The sequence below is a fragment of the Sturnira hondurensis genome, unplaced genomic scaffold (genome assembly GCF_014824575.4).
Source record: "Sturnira hondurensis isolate 20B ecotype Veracruz unplaced genomic scaffold, ASM1482457v3 Scaffold0010956, whole genome shotgun sequence".
Taxonomy (NCBI): Eukaryota; Metazoa; Chordata; class Mammalia; order Chiroptera; family Phyllostomidae; genus Sturnira; species Sturnira hondurensis.
In genome coordinates this window covers 134,602-157,649 of record NW_028083587.1, presented here as the reverse complement: position 1 = coordinate 157,649, position 23,048 = coordinate 134,602, and positions in this window count along the sequence as shown.

The following is a 23,048-nucleotide window of genomic DNA, read 5'->3' as shown; positions in this document are numbered from 1 at the left end:
AATGGAAGATGTACTTTTTTCCTTATGGAAAAAAAAGAAACATACAGACATCACACTGGATATCCAGCGAATAAACATCTTGGGCTTACCCAGGAACATTCAGTACTTCAGTGATGTGTTTGGAGGGACAGATGTGCACAAGGTGAAAACAAATATAAGCTACACACATGCAATTTGAGTTTAGGTTGGAGAAAATTACTCAGTTATATTTTCAAGGCATTTTGTTAGCTAAGAAAGAACTGGTCTTGCTTTATGTGTAGTCATTGTCAAGAGCATTGCCCCAGTGAGGCCACAGTGAACAACCTGATTATAGAAATAAGAAGACAAAGGCTTAGAGATTATAGAAAAAGGGAAAGACGGGCCTAAAGATTTCAAATTATTCTTCAGGAACCTATAGGGCCGAACTGAAACCCCCTGAAGTCTGGAAGAACCACAATTTCTTTAACCTCTGAGGCTTAATCCACCTCTGATATGGAGAGAAAACTCTGGAGAATGGCTTTACTTCCTCATTTGGAGGCAGTGTGTAGGAACAACACACAAAATGAGAATCTGCTTGACCTTAAATTAAGATATTGATCGTTCTTTTTATTTACTTTAATGTGAATTTTGATACTGTCATTACAGAGATTCCAAATTTCTAACAGTAGCAAATAATTGATAATTTCAGGATAAGAAATAGCCTGAAATGATCAGTATGACTCAGGAAAAAGGTAATCAGTTTTGCTGATAAACACCTGACAGGTGACAAAGTGACTCAAAGTATAAATAAAAGAAGTGCTCATCAGTGACCAACATGATAGCAATGGACGACATGAACACAATTATGTTTTAAATGTAAAAGAATGATGAGTTCAGGCCCTGGCTTGTATAGCTCAGTGGGTTGAGCACAGGTCCACAAAACAAAGTGCAGATGGTTCAATTCCCTTAGGGCATATGCCTGGGTTGCAGGCCAGGTCCTCTTTGGGGCATATTTGAGAGGCAACCACATGTTGATGTTTCTCTCTCTTTCTCTCTCCCTTAACCTCACTCTAAAAAAAAAGATGAATTCAAGTTAGGCTGGATGGAAGACAGTAGCCACTATAAGAGAAGGCTAATGACAATGTGACAGCTACAAACTATTCAGTTTGGTATCAGGTTGTAACAATAAAATATAACAATATTCATATGCCTGTTGTTCTATCACCAGCCCCAGTTTTCAGCAAATCTATTCAGACAAAGATTAACACACTACAAGAATTGAATTGACCCTGGCTGCTGTAGCTCAGTGGATTGAGCACGGGCCTGCGAACCAAACAACCATGGTTTGATTCCCAGTCAGGGCACATGCCTGGGTTGCAGGCCAGTTCCCAGCAGGGGATGCACAAGAGGCAACCATACATTGATATTTCTCTCCCTCTCTCCTTTCCTTCCCCTCTAAGGATAAATAAATAAAATATATTTTAAAAAGAATTGAATCAAGTTGAATGATGTGAACGGCATTGTAAGATTGCATCACTGTGGCAAATGACCTCCCTTATGGGACATTATGAAAACTAGTGAGGCCCCAGATCCTGACCTAGAAGGTTTTGGTCTTTGAGGGGACAAGTTGTACAGAAACCTATAGAAAGCTTACATGTATCTTCTTTTTCTTTGTGTATAAACTATCCTATTATATGTAATAATGAGCAAGTCTTGGAGAACCTAGGGAAGGACGTTGGAGTTTTCCTGGAAGAGGCTTGAACCTTGAGGGTCCTGTCGAAGTCATAATAATGAAATGTGTTCCACAGTGTTTGTGATACCAGCCTTCCAATGCAGAACCATCATTTACAAGATGATTGACCTGTTCACTTCTCTGGCTTTCAACACCACCCAATACATTTCTGGATCAGCTTTCCTGCAGGTAAGCAGGGGCTGCCTCCTCAGCTCAAGGTGACTCAGCCAACATCTAGTTTTTGTCATGTAAATATCCCCTCAACTGTATGAGTTTCAGTCTGCTGCTCTAAAAAGTGGGCTGTAGAAAATAAACCATGTATAATTTTAAATTTATTGGTTTAGACATGGGAGTTTTTCTCCTGGCTGTTGGTCCTTCAGAATGTAGATCTGGACCTTTCGTGATTGTTCAATTTTATGAATTTCCTACCCACATAAAAGCACACTGTCTTTATCTACAAAGTCCTGTGACCATTTTGAGTTTTAGAAAGTACATGGAAAGCAGCATTCTAAGAGTTTGTCATGCCATTTATGTGGTCCTGGTTTCTTTTGTTGTTCTTTATTTTGTGGGGGAGGGGTTTGTTTGCTTTTAGTGGCCATAAATAGGCATTTTACACATGGAAAAATACTCAAGGCTATCACATTTTTGGAATGATTTTGAATGAACTTCATTCATTTAAGTATATATATATGATACAGCTGCTAAACGCAGGCACATTCTGAGACAACTAGGTACACTCAGTGAAGGATTCAGACAAAATCTGTTAACTCCAGTTTTAGTAAGAGAGTCAGACAGTCACAGAAGACATTACTTGAAGTCTCTTTTCTATATGTCACTTATGGCATTTTCATCACCTTTGCTGCATCAGGTGGCATTTTTCAAATGCTGACCAGAAGAAAAGATCACAGGACCACATAAAAAATGGAGTGAATTTTGTGTCCAGAAGAAAGACCTCATATTTCTACAGCATTTAAGTTAAATTTGAGAGCATAAGTTTGTGGGTGGGGAAGGCCTGGCAGGCTCCTGAATTTGCTCCAAGCCCCTCCTAATTTTTGTCTTTTTCTGTTTGTTCTCACTGCAGATGCTGGTCCTGCTATGGTGCCTGTCACCCTTACCTTCATCATCACTGTTTTGTGCCATAAAGAGGCCATACCTCTAGACCCTGAGAGTTCTAGCTCCACCAGAGTCAGGTGTACAAAGCCTGGTGAGAACCCCTGGCACCAAGACCCATTTCTTTTTTCAGGTCATTCCGAGCTCTCTTTGAGTTTTTTCTTACAAGTTTGAGAGGGCATGAAGAGCTAAAAATGTACGTATTTCCCACTTTAAAATATTGAAATTGCCAGAGATAAGTGGTAATTATAATGTGTAACTTAACTTTGGGTTTTTTAAAACTTAAATACTGAGATTAAAAATTAACATGACTCAAAAGGTCCTTCTGTTAGTTAATGTAAAGTTAAATGTTTAAAGAGCAGTAATTTTGGTTCATGATACTTTGAACCAAAGTAAACAAATAATAAATAATGGCCTTAACTGCCACAGTAAGGCACCTTGACATCATAAATATTTATAAAGGATTTTATTAACAATTTCCTATGTGAATTACTGTGGAAGTCACATTGCCTAAAAAAGCACTCAAGGACTTCAGGTCAAGATGGTGTCATAGGGACATATGGCTCACCTGTTTGTACAAACACTTCAAAACTACAACTAAAATATGAACAACCAACACTCAGGAGCATCAGAATGTCAGCTGAGTTGAATAGGACCACTAGAATGTTGAGTTGAATGGAAGTCTCACAACTATGGAATTAAAGAAACCATATCCATTCATTCTAGGAGTGGCACAGACATGGAATGGGCTTGTCCAACACCCATGTGGATAAAAATTGGGGGGGGGGGGATATCTCAGCAGCAAGGAGTACCAGACCTGCACCAAGCCTCTCAGCCCAGGATTTCAATCCAAGGAAGATATATTACCACAACTTCTGGATGCAGAAACCAGAAGGGGAATGAATCAGTGGAAGAAACTGCTGTAGCCACAAGCAGTTCCTCTTAAAGAACTCACACATGGATTCACCTACTCTGACTCCCTCCCACCACCAGGGCAGCAGTTTAAAAGGCACCATTAGTACACAGGTAGTAGACAGGAAAGTGTCTGGCATCAAGGAGAACAGCGGCCATTGTCCTATTGCTGAACCCTCCCCCCATAGAACCAGTAAGCTGATGTCATATTTGAGACTCCAAAACCTGGATAACAGTTTGACCCACCTTGCAGATCCGCTGAGGCTATGCCCCATGCAACTTAAGTTCCACTGAAGCAGCTTTTCCATAAGAATGGCTGGTCTCACCTCCTAAATTCTACCAAACCAGCAACAGCTGGCTTCAGGGAGCCCTTCTGGCAGTCAGATTAGATTCACACCTTGGCTTCACCTGGGAATCTCCAAGCCCAGCACAAGTACCAGCCATCTCAGATTGCTTTAAAACTCAGGCAGGGTGCCCCAGGCAAAGCAAAGGTGGGGGATAAACTTGAACTGCACCACATGGGAAGCCCAAGGGCCAGCTCTCCCCATGGTCAGCTACAGATCACGTTGGAGTGCCACCACCTGGCTACTGCACAGCTGATCCTCCAGGGATGGTGGAAGTTGGTGGTCAGTGGTCACAGCCAGTCCTTGTAGCTGACTGGTTTGGGTAAATCCCTCCCACTGATCTGCCAATAGCAACTGAGTGTCAACTAGAAGAGGAGTGCCTAGTCAATCAACATGAAGGGAGTCACTCCAGTACCCACATTGGGGGATCAGGGAGGCTGTGCCACTGGACCTATAGGACATCTACTACCAAGGAACAGAGTCAAAGCAGCTCTAGCAAATGCATAGAAACAAACACAGTGAAGATGCCAAAATGAAGAGACAAAGAAACACGGCCCAAAGAAAGGAACAGTTCAAAACTCCAGAAACAGACCTGGCTGATGTAGCTCAGGGTATTGAGCACGGGCCTGTGAAGCAAAGGGTTGCTGGTTCATTTCCCAGTCAGGGCACATGCCTGAGTTGCAGGCCAGGTCCCCAGTAGGGGACACATGAGAGGCAACCACACATTGATGTTTCTCTCTCACTCTTTCTCCTTCCCTTCCCTTCTCTCTAAAAATAAACAAATAAATAAATAAATAAATAAATAAATAAATAAATAAATAAAATATTTTAAAAAGCCCTCCAGAAACAGAGCTAAATGAAATGGAGTAAAATAATCTATCAGATATAGATTTCAAAACACTGTTTATAATGATGCTCAAGGATTTTCATGAAGACTTGGGCAGCATAAAAAAAGACCCAGACAGAGACAAAGGACACACTAATTGAAATAAAGAACAATTTACAGGGAAACAACAGTAGAGTTCAGGAAGCCAAGAAACAAATCAATCATTGAAATATAAGCAAACAACAGCAAAACAAGTAGAAAAACGAGAAGCAAAAAGCTTCCAAAAAATGAGGATAGTATAAACAGCCTCTGGGACAATTTCTAGAGAGGCAACATTTGCATCACTGGAGTACCAGAAGAAGAGATAGGGCAAGAAATTGGAAATCTAACAGAAAAATAGTGAAAGAAAACTTACCTAAACTGGTGAAGGAAATAGACATGCAAGTCCAGGAAGTGCAGGGAGTCCCAATTTTGATGGATGTAAAGAGGCCCAATCTCAGACACATCATAATTAAAATATCATAGGCAAAAGATAAAAGCAACAAGAGAAAAGATGTTAGTTACCAGATGGTTGCCAGAAGGGAGGGGTAGGGGAGGAGAGGGTGAAGAGGTGGGGAGATTAAGAAGTACAAATTGTTACAGAATATCCATGGGGATGTAAAGGGCAGTATGGGAAATGGAGTAGCCAAAGAACTTATGTGCATGAGCCATGGACATGAACAATGGTGGGGGGACTGCCTAAAGGAGTAGGGAGTGCTGGGTGGAGGAGAACAAAGGGGTAAACATCAGGACAAGTGTAATAGCATAATCAACAAAATAGAATTTAGAAAACTTCAAAACACCTGGGGAGTGACTTTTAATATAACAGGTTTTGATTTGCATTTCTCCGAAGAATAGTGATACTGAGCCTCTTTTTGTATATCTGTGTGCCCTCTTTGGAGGAGTGTCTATTCAGTTTCCTTGTTCATTTTGAAAATTGAATTGCTTGTTTTTTGATGTTGAACTTTTTACGTTCTTTACACATTTGAGATATCAAACCCTTTTCAGGTGTATTGGCAAGTTTCAGTATTTCTCATTTTCACACTAAGTTCATGTGATCATGAGCCAATTTACATAATCACCTCATTGACAGCTAGTCACTGGGGAATGAGGGATAAAGCATGAAGGAGGGGAAAGCTGGCTGGCCTCCCCGCCTCCCCTAGGGGCATCCCATTTATCTCAGAGTCTCTAGATTATTTCTCCTCAAAGCCTCTGGTGATCTCTTACACATCTATCTCTTCCCAGTCCTTTGCTGGATACTCTGCCCAAACAGGATGAGAACATAGGCACACACCTGCCATCTGGCCTGTAACTTGGCCCACATACCCCAGTTATACAGGGAAGAGATCCAAGGACAGAACATGATAAGTTGGGGTACAGAGCACAGTGGAGGGGAAGAGTTATACAGGGATCCCTGCAAAATGTAGCCCTACTACATTCTCACCACTTTAGCCCCACAGGCTCTGTGAAAATGCCTTCATACATTCTGTCCACTCTGTCTTACACCATAAGAGGCATTGTGGTACAGGAGGAATCAGATGTGCCTGGTCACAAGAGGCCTAGTTGGGCCACAGGACATATGCTTCACTTCTACTAATATATATATATATATATATATATATATATATATATATATATATATATATATGTTATTTTATAACTTACTGAGTTTGAAGACACATATGAAGAGAGATAGAGTGAGAGAGAAAAGCAATTTGCTTTTTCACTTATTTAGGCATTCTTTGGTCAATTTTCTTATACCCTGCAACCTGAGCCAATCACAATCCTTAGTGAATCACACCTACGACCATAGTGAATAGGAGTGATGCTGTAACCAACTGACTTACCCAGCCAGGACCTGACTGGTTGATTTTAAGTATCATGGCACCAATGTCCCCAATTTCACTCCACTTGTTGTCTTTTAGTTTTTTTGTGGCATACGCAGATACAGCTTTCTCTTAAACTTTTGTGTGGTTACCTTGATCATTTATTGCCTGCATGGGCTCAGGGCTTTTAAAAAGATTTTATTCATTTATTTTTAGAGAAAAGGGAAGGAAGGCAGACTGAGAGAAAAACATCAATCTGTGATTTTCCCTGAAGTGCCCCTACTGGGGATCTGGCCTGCAGCCAAGGCATGTGCCCTGACTGGGGATCTAATGGGCTATCCTTTGGTTCATAGGCAGGCACTCAGTCCACTGAGCCACATAAAGCAGGACTCAGCATTTTATTTGTATGCCTTGGAAAGACCTCCTCTGTGTGCTGGAAATGACAAATTTAGGGTGGGATGCAGGAAACCTAAGACAACAAATAAAAAAGGGGAGTTAATGAGGTGGAGAAGACCTTATACTTTGTGCATTGACCAATAGATACTATAGAGATGAAGGTTTTTTTTTTTTTTGAGTTTACACTTAAAAATCCAGCGTGTGTTCTTGTTTTTAGGAGTTTGTTACAAGGATGGTTTATATTTCACTTTAAAATCTGTACAGTTTTATTAACCAATGTGTCCCAAATAAATTTAATATTTAAAAAAGTAAAAGGATAAAGAGAAAAGGATTGATCAACTTTCCCTCACGTCGCGTAGGATTCACAGTCCCCAGCCACAATAATTTTCTTATGTCCTCCCTGGAACCCAGACCAGCTGGTGTCTCACTGGGAAGCTGGTGCCTGCATGTGACAGACTTCAGAGAATAGTTTCCAATCCCAGATATCTAGCTAATCCCCAGATTTGGCCTCTGCCCTCAGAAAGCCTGAAATTCTCCATGTCCCCCTACGACTGCCAGGTTTGAAAGATGTTGGGTGGCAGGCGACCCAGGTGTCCAGGCAGCCGGGGTAGCATTGCGGACCCAGTGAGGGGGCGGGACAGGCTGAGCATGGCTGCACACTCGAGCGCGCGCAGATAAACCCAGCAAAGGAGTGAGCAGTGAGATGGACCACAAGGCCCGCCATTGATTTCCTTTGACCCCGCCCACACATACAGCGTCAAAAACCGGCGACTGAGTTGCCCCACCCTGGTGAACACCTAGGGCTCCACTTCTCATACATAATAGGCACAAACAGTCCAAAATATGGCTCAAGAAGAACTCGAAGCACCAGAGCTGATAACTAAGCGACCAGGAAATAGCGAACCTCTCAGATGCACAATTCAAAACACTGGTGATCAGGATGCTCACAGAATTGTTGATCATAGTCACAAATTAGAGGAACATATGAAGGCTAAACTAATTGAAGTGAATGGAAATGCACAGGAAACCAATAATGATGGAAAGGAAACTGGGATTCAAATCAATGGAGTAGACCAGAAGGAAGAACAAAACATCCAACCAGAAAGGAATAAAGAAACAAGAATTCAAAAAAATGAGGAGAGGCTTAGGAACCTCCAGGACATCTTTAAATGTTCCAACATCCAAATTATAGGGGTACTAGGAGGGGAAAAGAAACAGCCACAAGTGTAAAACTTATTTGAACAAATAACAAAGGAGAACTTCCCCAGTCTGCCAAAGGAAATAGACTTCCAGGAAATCCAGGAAGCGCAGACAGTCCCAAGGAAGTTGGACCCAAGAAGGAACACACCAAGGCACATCATACTTACATTAGCCAAGATGAAAATGAAGGAGAGAATCCTAGAAGCAGCAAGAGATAAGGGGACAGTCACCTACAAAGGAGTTCCCATCAGACTGTCAGCTGATTTCTCAAAAGAGACCTTACAGGCAAAAAGGGGCTGAAAAGAAGTATTCCAAGTCATGAAATCCAAAGACCTACATCCAAGATTGCTCTATCCAACAAAGCTTTCATTTAGAATGGAAGGGCAGATAAAGTGCTTCTCAGATAAGGTCAGATTTAAGGAGTTCATCATCACCAAGCCCTTATTATATGAAATGTTAAAGGGACTTATCTAAGAAAAAGAAGATAAAAAATATGAACAGTGAAAGGGCAGCAAACTCACAGTTATTGACAACCACACCTAAAACAAAAGCAATCTAAGGGGACAGCTAGATCAGGAAGTGGAACCATAGAAATGAAGAACACATGGAGGGTTAGCAACAGGGGAGTGGGAGGAGGAGAAGGGGCGAGAAGGTACAGAAAATAGCACAGACAGTAGGTAGAAAATAGATAGGGGGGAGAGAAAGAATAGTAGGGGAAATATAGAATCTAATGAACTTGAGACATGTGGTCATAAACTAAAGGGGGGAATAGTGAGGGAGGCTGCTGTGCAGGGTGGAGGAGAATGAAGGGGGTAATAGAACAACTGTAGTGGTATAATCAATAAAATATATTTTTTAAAAAAGATGTTGGGTGGAAGCTCCAAGATGGCTTCTCTAGCGCATGGCAGTGGGTGGAAAGGCAGCATTCCAGGTGTGCTGGGAGGAGATCAGAGGCCAGGGCAGTGGGGGTCCCTTGTATGCCTAGTATCCGGATCCTTCCTGCTGAAGTCACTGGAGGCAGCTTTTGGGTTTCTTCATTGTGGAATGAGGAGGGAGGTGATCTTGCTTTGGTGCAGGAGGGCGACTTCCAGGAGTCTGGCACTGCTGGCAGGATGGAGCCGGTGAGGCAGGGACTCTGGAGCTGTGCCTATTTGTGGGTGATTTGACCTGCAGGACTGTTGAGAGGCTGTCCAAAGTTTCCAGGGCAGCTTGGAGGCCTTGAACAGCACTCTCCGGTGTTTCCCCTCTGCCCATGGGAATCTATTCACTGACAGTGTTTCAACTGTGGGAACAGAGAGGTTGGTGGCCCATTCCCACTCCAACGTGCCAATTGACCCAGACATGGGGTGGCTGGATAGAGTGCCATGGACCTGACTGTGTTGACTCCTGGGTTCTATGTGTTGGTGGCAAATCCGCAAAGTCTTTTTGTCTTGATGTGGAGGTGTGAGGAGACAGGACCCCTCTGCCCCATGACTCAGGCATGAGCACCTGGATTTTGATCACCTGAGGAGGCTTTGCTTGCTGGGTTCCTTTCCGAAAGGAAGGAACCAGCCACTCCTCCCACTTCCCTATTGCTAACCCTCCATGTGATCTCCATTTCTATGGTTCCACTTCCTGATCTAGCTGTCCTCTTAGATTGCTTTTGTTTAGGTGTGTTTGTTAATAACTGTGAGTTTGCTGTCCTTTCACTGTTCATATTTTTTATCTTCTTTTTCTTAGATAAGTCCCTTTAACATTTCATAGAATAAGGGCTTGGTGATGAGGAACTCTTTGAATTTGACCTTATCTGAGAAGCACTTTTTCTGCCCTTCCATTCTAAATGAAAGCTTTGCTGGATAGAGCAATCTTGGATGTAGGTCTTTAGATTTCATGACTTGGAATACTTTCCAGCCCCTTCTTGCCTGTAAGGTCTCTTTTAAGAAATCCGCTGACAGTCTGATGGGAACTCCTTTGTAGGTGACTGTCCCCTTATCTCTTGCTGCTTCTAGGATTCTCTCCTTCATTTGAATCTTGGCTAATGTAATGATGATGTGCCTTGGTGTGTTCCTCCTTGGGTCCAACTTCTTTGGGACTCTCTGAGCTTTCTGGATTTCCTGGAAGTGTATTTCCTTTGCCAGATTGGGGAAGTTCTCCTTTGTTTTTTGTTCAAATATGTTTTCCACTTGTTGCTCTTCCTTTTCCCCTTCTGGTACCCCATATAATTCAGATGTTGGAACATTTAAAGATGTCCTGGAGGTTCCTAAGCCTCTCCTCATTTTTTCTGAATTCTTGTTTCTTCATTCTTTTCTATTTGGTCATTTTTTTCCTTCCTTCTGGTCCACTCCCTTGATTTGAGTCCCAGTTTCCTTTCCATCACTATCGGTTTCCTGTGCATTTCCCTTCATTTCACTTAGTTTAGCCTTCATTTGCTCCTCTAATTTGTGACTAAAATCAAGCAGTTCTGTGAGCATCCTGATCACCAGTGTTTTGAACTGTGCATCTGAACTGTTGGCTATCTCTTGGTCGCTTAGAATTATTGGCTCTGGGGCTTTGAGCTGTTCTTGAGCCATAATGTTTTGGCCTGTTCTCACCTGTTAAGTATGAGGGGCGGAGCCTTAGGTGTTCACCAGGGTGGTGCAACCCAGTTGCTGGGTTGTGGTGTTGTATGTGGGGGCGGGGTCAGAGAGGGGCAATGGCATTTGTTCTGCTCTCTCTCAGATTTCAGTTCCCTCTGCTGCTTCCCGCAAGCAAACCCGGCACCCCTGGTGCTGGCTCCCAGGCATGTGGGCCTGTGCACCCACCAGGACCCTGTAGGTCTCTCCAACAAACTCTCTGTGAGCCTCGGGGCCTCTCTCAGCATCTTGACCCCAAAAGTCTTTCCAATTCGTGCTTTCAGGCTCTAATTCCCGTCGCTGGGGCCCTAGCCTGTGCGGTCTGTCTCACTGCTCTTTTCTTTGCCTGGTTTATCTGTGTGCGAATGTGTGACCATGGTCAGCCAACCGCCTTGCACCCCCACTGGGCCCGCCCATTGCCACCCCACACCTGGGATCTGCCAACCGCTGCCTGTGCTCCTGGGTTGGTCTGGTCGGGGCACTTTTCCCTGCATGACCCCACTCCACCAGCGGCTGACTCCACCCCTCTTACCAGTCTGGCTGAATGGTTTGTTGTTGTCAGACTTCCATACAGTTCAATTTTCTGTTTTTTGGCTGCATTTTTGTTACTAAAACTTTGTTGTTTTTAAACTTGGTTGTGCGAGGAGGCACAGCATTTCCACCTACGCCCATCTTGTCTGGAAGTCTGCCTTTGACTTTAACTTCTGCCAAATGCCAGTGGTTGTGTGGTGGCTGATCCTTGTTTAACTCCACACAGGTTATTTTTTGTGTGTTCATGGGAGAGAAAACATAAAAAATAGCAACAACAGAACACTCAGAATAACACACATGCCCAGTGTCCTGAACTAAGTGGCTCCTTTGGTGTTTTTTCTTTCCCACCCTTTCTTATTCTCCCCTCCCACCCCACTCCATCCTACCCTAGCCCACTTCACACCACACTACCATCACAACCCCCATTCTCCCCAGTCCCCAACACCAGACCACTCAATTGGCAGTAGCCATCGAAAGTTTCATGATTCTGGCTATTTCATAGGAATGGAATCATATTGTTTGATATCTGCAATGACTGGGCTCCTTTCCCTTGTAACAAATTTATCCATACTCTTAAATATTTGATCTTCATTCTTTCGTGTGACTTTAAAATTTTCCATCAGAAGCCTTACACATAAAATAAATACTTGATAGAGTTTTCCACATGTTGCTAAATATGAGACTCAGTATTAGAAAACTGTAAGAATCTCTAATGTGCTTCTCTGGGGTGTCTTCTCTGAAGGTCTCCCATGAGTCACAGTAGACTTCAGTGAGAATACTGGTGCTTCAACACTTGAGTTTTTTTAAAACTTGTGATCTCAGGTTTTGAGCTGTTGAAAAAAATTAGGTGTCTGGAAAAACATTTTAAGAACAGAGGCAGATCTGCTATAAGATAGGTGGGGGCCAGCATCAGTTGGAAGGCAGAAAGATGTGAGTGGAGCTGTGGTCAGCTAGAATTCTGGAAAAGTTGGGTTAGGGTGGCTTTGGTTTAAATATATTCTTGTATATTGTTTAAGAGAGTGTTTAGGGTTTTTTTAAATCATGTACCTGTTCTGTTTTCTCAAAACAACTTGTAGAAGAGACTGTCATACTTCAGTGTATATGTTTGCCTCCTTTGTGATACATTTCTTTTCTACACAAGTGAGGATTTATTACTGGGCCTTCTATTTATTTCCATTTATTTCTGTTTTTTGTTTTCTCAGGAGACAATACCATGCTGTTTTGAAAATTATATTTTTGTAGTGTGGTTTGAGATCTGGGATTAGAATCTCTCCAATTTAGATCCTCTTTCTCAAGATAATTTTGGCTATGGGAGGAGTCTTTTGTGGTTCCATATAAACTTTAGAATGATGTGTTCTAGTTCTGAGAAGAATAAAATTGGCATTTTGAGAGAATAGACTATAAGAATAGAATTGGCATATATTTAAATTGCTTTGGAAAGTGTGGTCATTAGTAAATTAGTAAATTAGTAACAATTTACTATTGCAAACTTACAAGCATATATTATCCTTCTATTTTTTTGTGTCTGTCCTCCTCAAGTATTTTCTGCAGAGTCATACTTTTCATACTACAGGTCTTTTACATCTTTGACTTTGTTAATTCCTAGACATTTACTTGTCTCTATTCTATTGTAAATGGGATGATTTTATATATTCTTTCTTCAGAGTTTTAGGCATTAGTGTATATAAATGGAACACATTTCTGTATATTAAGTTTGTATTTTGATACCAGATTGAATTTATTTCATTAATTCAATTTATTTTTTGTTTTGTTAGATTCTGTTGAGTTTCATGTAGTCTGATATCATCTGCAAACAGTATCAGTTTTACTTCGATTTGAATGCCTTTTTTTTTTAAATGTGTATTATGTGAATACAAACTCTAGTACTCTGCTGAATGATATTGGAGAGAGTGGGCATTTTTCCCCTCATCTTAAAGGGAAAGCTTTCTTCTTTCTACAATTGAGTATGATAATAGCTGTGGGCTTATACAGAGCCTTTTACAAGTGAAGGAATTTTGGTTTGGTTAATTTTTTTGTTGAGAATGTCTTGAAAATCATAAACTGATATTGAATTTTGCCAAACACTTTTCCTGCATCTTTTCAATAATCACATAACTGTAATTCTTGATTTTGTGATTTGATAAATCACAATGTTTTAAAAGAAGTTGAAATAGATGTGTATTTGGGGTATAACACCCACTTGATGATAACGTATAATTCTTTTAACATGCTGTTAAATTCAGTGTGCTATTATTCTGCTAAGAATTGTGGCATCTGCATTCATTAGAAATATTGGCGGTATGTCTATTCCTTTGTTTTGTCTGTTTGACTTTTAAAGCAGGTTAATGCTGGACTCAGAATATGAATTTGGAAATGTTATTCTGTAATTTTTAAAACAGTTTGAAAATAATGTGTACTATTAATGTTGAAATGTTTGGTAGACTTCACCTCTAAAGCCATCTTATCCTGGGATTTTGGTTTTGGGGAGTTTTGGTTATTGCCTCAACTTCATTGCTAAGAATTGGTCCATACAGATTCTCTGTTTCTTTTTGTTCCTTGAGGGATTCTATGTTCTGAAAATCCATTTTAACTAGATTGTCAAATTTGTTGGTATATTTGTTTCCAGAATTGTTTAATGATTCTTTAGCTGTGGTGTCAGTTGACATTTTTCTTTTTATTTATGTTCTCTTTTTTCCTATTTGATGAGTCTTACCATATATTTTTACTTTATCTTTCAATGAATTAGTTTTTAATTTTATTAGTCTTTTTCTTGTATTTTTGTTTTATTTACTTGTGATTTGATTTTATTTTTGTTTTTTTTTTAATTTATCTTTAGAGGGGAAGGGAAGGAGAGAGGGAGAGAAATATCAATGTATGAGGGGGACGGAGGAAGATGGCGACAGAGTAGCACAGAGGGAACCCAGCTCCCGTGCATCTGGTAGAAAATCCAGGCAGATCTACCGAAGAACAGCATAATCAACCAACAATTCCCGAACATTTATGAAAACGAGAGACCAGAGAGTATGACAGAGGAACCAGACATCTAGCAAGAAAAGGAAATAAAAGGCATTCAAATTGGAAAGGAGTAAACAATACTGTCATTGTTTGCAGATGACATGATAGTGTACATGGAAAACCCTATAGCCTCTACCAAAAAACTGCTCGAACTAATAAATGAATGAAAACAGCGGGATACAAAGTCAATACCCAGAAATCAAAGGCATTTTTGTATACCAACAATGAAAGAGAAGAAGCAGAAATCAAGAAAAAAATCTCATTCGATATAGCAAAAACAAAAATAAAATATCTGGGAATAAACCTAACCAAGGAGGTAAAAGACCTGTACACAGAAAACTACACAACACTGAAGAAAGAAATCAAGGAAGACACAAACAAATGGAAACATATACCATGTTCATGGATGAGAAGAATTAACATCATCAAAATGTCCATACTACCCAAAGCAATTTACAGACTTAATGCAATACCTATTAAAGTGCCAATGGCATATTTCACAGACATAGAACAAACACTTCAAAAATTTATATGGAACCATAAAAGACCCCAAATAGCAGCTGCAATTTTGAGAAAAAAGAACAAAGTAGGAGGGATTACAATACCTGATATCAAACTGTATTACAGGAGCACTGTAATCAAAACAGCCTGGTACTGGCATTAAAACAGGCACATAGACCAACGGAATAGAACAGAGAGCCCAGAAATAAACCCAAATCTCTACAGGCAATTAATATTTGACAAAGGGGGCAGTAACATAAAATGGAGTAAAGATAACCTCTTCAACAAATGGTGTTGGGAGAACTGGACAGCTACATGGAAAAAAATGAAACTCGAGCACCAACTTACACCATACACCAAAGTTAATTCAAGGTGGATAAAAGACTTAAATATAAGCCGGGAAACCATTAAAGCCATAGAGGAGAGCATTGGCAGGAAAATCTCAGATATTTCACGCAGCAAAATTTTAATGATACGTCCTCTAGAGCAAGGGACATAAAGGAAAGAATAAACAAATGGGATCTCATCAAACTTAAAAGCTTCTGCATGGCTAAGGAAAACAGTATCAAGATAAAAAGAGAAGCAACTGTTTGGGAAAACATATTTGCCAATGATACCTCAGACAAAGGTTTAATCTCCAAAATATACAAAGAACTCACACGTCTCCACTCTAAGAAGACAAGCAACCCAATTAAAAAATGGGCAAAGGACTTGAACAGACACTTCTCCAAGAAGGACATACAGAGGATCCAGAGACACATGAAAAGATGCTCAGTATCACTAAGCTATCAGAGAGATGCAAATTAAAACCACAATGAGATACCACTTAACAGCAGTCAGAATGGCTACCATAAACAAAGCAACAAAGAACAAATGTTGGAGAGGTTGTGGGGAAAAGGGGACTCTAGTTCACTGTTGGTGGGATTGCAGACTGGTACAACCACTATGGAAAGCAGTATGGAATTTTCTAAGAAAACTAAAAATGGACTCGCCTTTTGACCCAGCAATTCCACTCTTAGGAGTATATCCTCAGAACCCTGAAGCACTAATCCAAAAGAACCTATGCACCCAGATGTTCATAGCAGCACAATTCATGATAGCCAAGAGTTGGAAGCAACCTAGATGCCCATCGGTCAATGACTGGATCAAAAAACTATGGTACATTTACACAATGGAATTCTATGCTGCAGAAAGAAAGAAGGAGCTCCTACCCTTTGCAACATCATGGATGGAACTGAAAAGCATTATGCTGAGCAAAATAAGCCAGGTGGTGAAAGACAAATACTATATGAGCCTTTAACAGGGTTCTAAACAACAAAACAAACAAGCAAGCAAAATGTAACCAAAGACACTGAAATACAGAACGTGCTGACAGGGTACCAAGGGGAGAGGGGAGAGAATCACAGGGGAAAAGGGGAAGGACTCACATGAACAAGTATAAAGGACACATGGACAATAACTAAGGTGGGGGGCGGAGATGGGAGGGAGGTGGGGAGCACTGGCGGGGGCAGGCCTGGGAATACAAGACAGAAAACTGTACTTCAACAAGAATTAAATTTAAAAAATTAAAAATATATATATCAGTGTGTGGCTGCCTCTTGTGCGTCCACTGCCGAAAACTGGCCTGCAACCCAGGCATGTGCCCTGATTGGGAATCGAACCATGATCCTCTGGTTCACAGGCCCACGCTCAATCCACTGAGCTACACCAGCCAGGCTTTGTGTTTTTTTTTTTACTTATGTATTTTTTGGACTATGTGAGGCACTTCCCCCAGCTCAAATTTGGGAGGAATAATGGTTGTTAATGCTGCTGTAGAGTTCTGTTACACATTGGTGAAATATTATGTTATTTATGTTATTAAATGTTTCACCACATTTTTTGCTTCAATTTTTTTTCCTATCTTCCACCTCTAAAGTCTAGGTGTATTGAATGGTCCCAAAAGTATGGTATATATTGTTTCACTGGTTTTTGTCTCTGTCTCTGGTTTCTTCATGGGTAAATGTAAACAAATTTTTAGAAAATTTTCCTGCACTTTTCGTAGCCTTGCATTGCTATAGTGCTTTCTTATCTAACTTCTTGTACTTCATACCAGCATTTGTTAGGTTGCTTTTCAATTTTTATGTGACTCAATATAGATTTGATCTTCTGTTTGCTTTTTTTCTTTCAGCTATTTGTTGTGTAGAAGCATATTGTTTAATATTCATTCATTTGTGTTTTTCTCTCTTATTCTAATACTTAGTTTTAATTATATTTAAAATTGTGGGCAGATAATAGAGTAGATATACTTTAAGTTTCTTGACTTTATTGAGGCTTGTTTTGGGGCCTAGTAGTACATGATCTATCTTTGAAAATGTTCCATTCAAACTAGGAGTAAATAAATGCATAAACTGCAGTTTTTGCATTATATGCTTTATAAATGACTATCAGATAAAGCTGATTTAATGTGTCAGTGAAGGCAATTATATTCTTAATATTTTCAATATGGTTTTTCAAATAAAATGATGCTTTGTAGACATCTCGTATCACATTTCTCTTTCAAAAAAAAACATTAAAGACTAGACTTTGGGTGGTAACACACAGTACCATATACAAAATTCCTATAAAATTTTGCACTTGAAAATGATGGAATTTTATTAATCAGTGTGACACCAATAAATTGAATACTTTACAAAATTGAGGCAAGTGTTTTTTCAATCAGCCTATTACTATGGAGAAAACAATATTTGGATTTATATAACTTACTAACCTCAGGTGAAAATTTGATCCTGTAAATTTTTATTTCATTGTCAATAAAGGACACAGAGAGCAAAGAGACGGCTGGAAATAAGAAGTTGGTGGTTTTCATCAGGGAACTCTCACCAGGTCTGTACAGCTGACTCTGTGAGCTGACCTGAGATTCTGACCCAATGTCCTCTGTGTGGCAGAGGTTCATGACATGGAAGTGGAGGTGGAAGGGCACCAGTGCAAAGCCAGCAGCTGCAATGGAAGTGACAGAAAGAGTTCACATCTTCAGGCAGGATTGAATCCAATGCAGGATGATGCCAGGCCCTCTTAACACACAACCTACTGCTCACCTCCTGAACCCACACTCTGCGAGGGAGAAAAAAGATGAAATTGTTTTGTCATTACTGTGGCCACTGGGAAACATCCCTCAGTGATTGATAGTAACAGAAACAGTAACTGATAATTGCAATGATGATATTATACATGCTGTAGATGCTGTGTTTGTGTGTGTGTGTGTGTGTGTGTTAAATTATATATAATATCAATGGAGAGAGAGAGACAGAGAAATTTATAGCCCTAACACTGCTTGCGTGGGGAGAACTGTACTTAGAAAAACGAATTTAAAATGTTAACACTTACTCCCTGTTGCCCCACCCTGTTCTTCCAGCCACATCCTGACCACCAGGCTACCTCTGCCTTCTTTCCCCCACCTCCCTTCTACCTCAGGGAAGACTTAACTGCAAGGGTGAGGAGAGGTCAAATGAGCCACTTAGCAAGTATTGGACTGGCTGGCCATCTGGTCAAGCTGTGCACTGTGGCTGCACTTCCATGTTTGAGCCCCTAAATGGGTTCACCTCACCCCACACAATGGTTGCCCAGGCCACCAGATGTTCCTCTTAGGATGAGGATAGCCTCGGGCAGCAGGCACTCTACAGGCCCCACAGAGGCCTGAGGGCTGCAGGTCGACCAGGGGTGGAGAAGGTAGAGGAGGAAGAGGTGGCCCAGAAGCCTGAGAAGGTGCCCGACTCTGGCCCACCTGTGGGACAACTCTCTGGGGTCCCCAACTCCCTATAGGAACTTTGGAATAAAGGTGAAGAATAATTGAGTCCAGGGGCCGGTACCCAAGTGCCTGTGTCCCACTACTCCTCGCCCTGCAGGGTCTGCAAGAGCCACCCTTGTGCACCCTGCCTCTGGAACTGGACAGGGAAAGGGAGGAGCTATTGTCCTCAAGTGACCCTGACCCAGGAGGTTGTCCATTTAGGCCAAATAGACTCTTGTGGCAGATTGGGAGTGAGAAAAGGTCTGTTGAGGTGCTTCTGATAAACAGACCCAAGGAACTAGCACAGCTGGATTGTGGTGCCCTATCCATCACCCCATTTGGCCAGGGTCGGTGGCACCTCCAGAGAAAAACTGGGAAGAAAAAAATTGAGGAAACCATAAAGTCTGAACATCTCCTCAGCAGGCAGGATGGCCTATAGGCCAGAGCTCCCAATTTCCCCATCGAGACCCCGTGAGACCCCTTTTGGTCAGTCCTCGCAGGGAGGGAGCACAGTAAGCACAGGAAGATTGTCCAGGCAGCTCAACTGTGAGGTCACAGATGCACCGAGCCCGCAGCTCCAATCCATGGCAAACAGGCCAAAGGCTGACCCAGGGCATCAGAGCACAATCCCACCAGCACCCCTAGCCCACTGCAAATCACCTGGGCACACCGGGGCCAAGTGGCATCCCTCCCCTCTCTGGAAAGGAAAAGGTCAGTGGGGTTGGTCTGGATCTGGGCCTCACAGGCAGCTTCCTGCCTCTTTCCAGAAGGAAGATCTTGTTCCTGCAAAACGCATATGGCGTCTCTTGTGCTACAACACGTGTATTGTGGCAGGGAAACCTGGAAAAATCTTTTTGTTGTTGTTGTTGGCAGAGGGAGCAGGAAGCAGCCAGGCAACACAGACTTAAAAGAATTCCCAAGCTACCCAGTGAGGCTGTAGACTTACAGAGCTCCAGGGAGGACCTGCAAGAATTGTGGCTGCTGAGCAGTGTCAACCTAAACAGGGCGAGTGTTCATGGGGGAAAAAAGCACGAATATTTTCTTTTTAAAAAATTAAGTTTATTGGGTTAGCCAAAACATTTGCTTATTTGGTAGGTAAACATAAAAGCAACAGTTTTCATTTTCACCAATAACTTTTTGAACAACATATTCACCTTCTTGTTCCACCACCTTCTGCTATTGTTCAGGCAACTTTACAATTCTACCTGCCCAACAGTTTTCATCATTCTGAGTAAAGTACTCTTCCAGGTACCCATTGCAGTCTTCAAGATGTTAATACAACATAAAGTGAAATAATAGAGTAAAAATTCCTTATGGAACTCCTAAAAGCAAAAACAAAGAACTCATACAGGATTTTAAGTGTACAACTCACAGAAAGATAATGTGCATGTGGCATGAAGTGCTATCATGTAGGGTGTGATGTCTCTTTTCCTCCCCATTTATTACCTGCTTTTGTTCTTTTGTTGTTTGTTTAGTTCCCAACTACTCCCATCCTGAAACTCTCATTTCCAAAACAGGAAGGAGATCTTTCCAATGCTGACACACAAAACCCATAAGCCATACAAACAATGAATGATAGACTTTACCACATAAAAATTTAAGAGAAATCACTCTCTGTGTATACCACAAAAAAAGCCCAAAGACAAGAGCCGGGTGGGCATGGGGAACATTGGTGCAATGTCATTTGGTTGAGGAACTCAGCATTACATACCTTAAGAACAGCAACATGCCCTGGCTGATGTAGCTCAGTGGATTGAGCTGGGGCTGCGAACCAAAGGGTCCAGTGTTTGATTCCCAGTCAGGGCACATGTCTGGGTTGTGGGCCAGGTCCCCAGTAGGGGGCGCATGAGAGGCAACCACACATTGATGTTTCTCTCCCTCTCTTTCTCCCTCCCATCCCCTCTCTCTAAAAGAAAAAATATATATAATTTTTTTAAAAAAAGAATAGCAACATGAGGAAGGTGAGGGGAGTATGTGTGCTTGAAATGTGGCAAATATAAATAGTGAACTGTCCCATGAAATTTAAAAATCAACATATTTGGACTTGGCTGGATAGCACAGTTTGTCAGAGCACTGTCCCTGAGTGCCAAGGTTAAAGGTTTGACCTTAGGTCCAGGTGTAAGGCATATGCAAGAATCGACCAATGAATGCCTAAATAAGTGGAAAAACAAATTAATCTGAGCCTCTACTTTCTATCTCTCTTAACTTATCTCTCCAAAATCAGTAAATATATATATATTAAAATATTTTTAAAACCAAGCGACTCGCTTAAAACTACACAGCAATAAAAAGGAAGCACATGGCCTGTGGCCTAGTCTTCCTAGACTGGGGGTGACCAATTCCCATCTTTATCCTCCTACACCACACTCCTCTCATGGACTATGACACAGTAGACAGAGTGTAAGAGGGCATTGTCACAGTCGCTTAGGGAAAAAAAAAAAACTGTGAGGAGATACTAGGGTCACATTCTTCTGGGATTCTTATAAAACTCTTCCCCAACACTGTGCTCTGATTCTCACCTCACATGTTCTGTTCCTGGGATCACTTCCTACACAACATGCAGTTGTGGACCGAGTTATAGGCTAGATGGCAGGTGTATGCCCATGTTCTCATCCTGTCTGGGCAGAGAATCCAGCCAAGGATTGGGCAGAGGCAAATACATAGGAGATTCCCAGAGGCTTTGATGAGAGGTGATGAAAGTCTCTGGGAAAGACGGGAGGCCAGCCAGCTTTGCCCTCTCTCATGCTTTATCCCCTATTCCCCAGTGGCTGAGCATCAATGAAGTGACTGTGAAGACTGGCCCATGATCATATGAAAGTGGTGGGAAGATGGATAAAATGAAATTTGCTGATATACATTATAAACATTTAATATCCAAAATTTATAAGGAAATTCTAAAACTCAACACCAAAAAACAAGCTATCCATTTAAAAAATAGAGAAAGGACCTGAGTGGACACTGCTCCAAAGAGGACATAGAAATGGTTCATAGACATATGAAAATATGCTCAATGTCACTAATTGCCAGAAAACGCAAGGGAAAACCTATTATATTAAAAGTTACTTTCCAGGCATTTTGAAGTACTTATTTAGGTAATGGAACTACCATTACCTAAATGTTTAGTTATTCACATAGTAAATTCCTGGAAAAATGCTTTATAAATATCTATCAGGTCCAAGTGTTTTAATGTGTCAGTTAAGGACATTATTTTTATTAATTTATTAAAACACAGTATTATAAATTAAAATTGCTGTTCTTGAAGCATTTCATTCCACATTTCAATATCCAAAAGACCCTCTGAGACAAATCTTTTTGCAATGTTGTTATTTATGATGAAAAAACAAAACGATAAGTTTTCTATTTTAAAATAACATCAATTACTTCTGGCAGTTCTAAAAGTTTAAACTCTGGACAATGTACCTGTTTAGCTCTTATTATCATATATAAGTTTGACCAAAAGTGGAAAGAGGGTGTAGATAAACCTGGATAAAGAAATAAGTTTTCTCTCCAGGATTTCTCACCGGTTTTCATACAAGTGGAACTTGTATAAAACTTGTTCCACCTGTGGAACTTGACATTCCAGAGTGTGGCCACATGTCCCCTTTGTGGTACAAAACAATGAGGGTGAAGGTAAAAGCCACAGACAACAGAGTGGGGCCACCGCTGGGAGTGAGAAAAAGGAGAAGCCACAACTTAAGACACAAATAGAACAAATGCAGGATTCTGCCAGAAATTTCTCACCTATCAACAAAGGCTCTGGAAACCAAACTAATTTCTCTAGAAGCATGAGGTTTTTTTCTGCACACAAAAAATTACTCCACTTTCTATGTGGTCTTGAGATCCCTCCTTCTAATAAGCATCGAAAAATGCCACCAGATGTACCAAAGGATCTGAAAATGCCATAAATGGCATACAAAAATCCATCCGCAAGTAATGTCTTCTCTGACTGCCACACTCTCTTCATAAAACTGAAGTTAACAGCTTTTCTCTGCATCGTGCACTGCCAGTTGTCGCAGAATGTGCCTGCATGCGGTATGTGTATCATACACATTGTGGAATGAATAGAGTTCATTCAAAATCATCCCAAATATCTGAGTGAGCCTTGGGCTTTTTGCTGCCTGCAAAATTTGGCCAACCAAAAAAACACACGTCAGGACTGCATAAATGGCATAACAAAGTCTTTGAACATTATTTTCTGTGTGCTTTTTTATATGCAGAATGGCCACGGGACAGTGAGAAAAGAGACAAAGTGCTTTCTATGGGGAGTGGAAATTCATAAAATTGAACAATTATACTCAGTACAA